The sequence below is a fragment of the Sorghum bicolor genome, chromosome 4, assembly GCF_000003195.3.
Source record: "Sorghum bicolor cultivar BTx623 chromosome 4, Sorghum_bicolor_NCBIv3, whole genome shotgun sequence".
Lineage (NCBI taxonomy): Eukaryota > Viridiplantae > Streptophyta > Magnoliopsida > Poales > Poaceae > Sorghum > Sorghum bicolor.
In genome coordinates this window covers 46,407,344-46,409,149 of record NC_012873.2, presented here as the reverse complement: position 1 = coordinate 46,409,149, position 1,806 = coordinate 46,407,344, and positions in this window count along the sequence as shown.

The window sequence follows — 1,806 nt, the reverse complement described above, 5'->3', positions numbered from 1 at the left end:
TTGGAGTTCCTCTATGGGGACGTTGATGGGAACCTTTACTATGGGGGCGGACCTTATGTTGGGGCGTCATCGTCCCTTGGCGGTGATTCCCCCAAGGCAGTGCCGATTTCGAACTATGCACTGGCACCCGGAGCATTTAGCAGCACCCATGCTCCTCCAAGGTTCTACAAGCTTGAGTTTCCACTGTATGATGGAGCTGTGGATCCCCTCAATTGGCTAAACCAATGTGAGCATTTCTTCTATGGCCAGCGCACCTTGGCCTAGGATCGTACTTGGCTCACCTCGTACCAACTCCGTGTCTCGGCCCAGACATGGTACCATGCGTTTGAGCAAGACGAGGGCATGCTTGACTGGAAACGTTTCCGCGCGTTATGCCAGGATCGCTTCGGGCCACCAACACAGGGCACATGGCTAGCTGAGCTCGCCTAACTGCCCTTCTAGTCCACGGTTCAGGAGTACTCGGATCGCTATAACACGGTGTTGTGCCATGCACACGATCTGAACCCACGCCACAAGGCAGAACTATACATGGGCAGCCTTCCGGTCAACGTGGAGATATGCCACCTGCTATACCTATAATCTTCAATGTTCCTAGCACGAGCATTTTAACGTCATGCAGCGGCATTTCTTCCTGCACCATAATAGCAGTGTGGCGTCCGCCTCCCCGTGCAACCTGGGGCATCGGCACCACTACGGCTCCTACCAGCAGCAACCACAGCACGTGCTGCCATGGCCTCCCAATCGGCTCACACTTCTTTCATAGTAGGGCAACTACGTTTCCGCCATCTGTCTCCAGCGGAGCAGCAAGAACGGCGTCGTCTGGAGCTTTGCTTCAACTGCGATGAGCCCTATGTGTGCGGCCACATGTGCCAGCGCCTCTTTTACTTGGAGGCCATAGACTACCTTGACGACGACATTCCCGTCGAGGTGGCAGTTGCTGCTATGGGTGTGGATCCGCCTGAGCAGTTTGCAGCATCTGCTGAGCCTGCAGCCACCTATTCTCTCATAGTGGAGGGCGGGGTGCTACCCACGTCTCCCTCTATGCCATCGTCGGGATCCAGACTGAGAACGTCATGCTTCTTTTGGCGACAGTATATGGACACCATATCATCGCACTCCTCGACACTGGCTCCACGACGAACTTTATCAATGCAGACCTCATGTGTTGCTTACACCTCACCATAGCCCGTCACCTAATATGTGGGTCCTAGTGGCTAACGGTGATCGTGTTACGTGCAAGGGTGTCGCACGGCACATCGCCTTGGCTATCAGCACCGAAGAGTTTGACGTCAGATGTTTCGACGTACCCCTGGGCGAGTTTGAACTCATACTAGGGGTGGAGTTTCTCCGCACTCTTGGGACCATCCTCTAAGAGTTTTGAGGACCTCTACATGGCCTTTACGCGTGGCTCTCGACGCATACTATGGAAAGGCCTTGGCTCCCCTACAGCGATATTCAAGAGTCTGACGTTAGCATGGTCACGACATCTCTAGGGCAGCCCCTCCTAGACTGCCAACTCCAGCAGTTTGCACAGATCTTTGACGAGCCATAGGGATTGCCACTGGTGTGTCCATACGACCACCGCATCCACTTGCTTCCAGGCGTCACGCCGGTGGTCGTACGCCCCTACTGCTACCCTCAACTTTAGAAGGATGGGTTGGAATGGCAATTCACGGTGATGCTCGCGTAGGGGATCATCCGCCCCAGCACATCCTCGTTCTTTGCCCCAGTCCTCCTAGTGTGTAAGGCGGACAAGTCCTGAAGGTTCTGCATTGACTACCCTGCTCTCAACGTGCAAACCTCTAA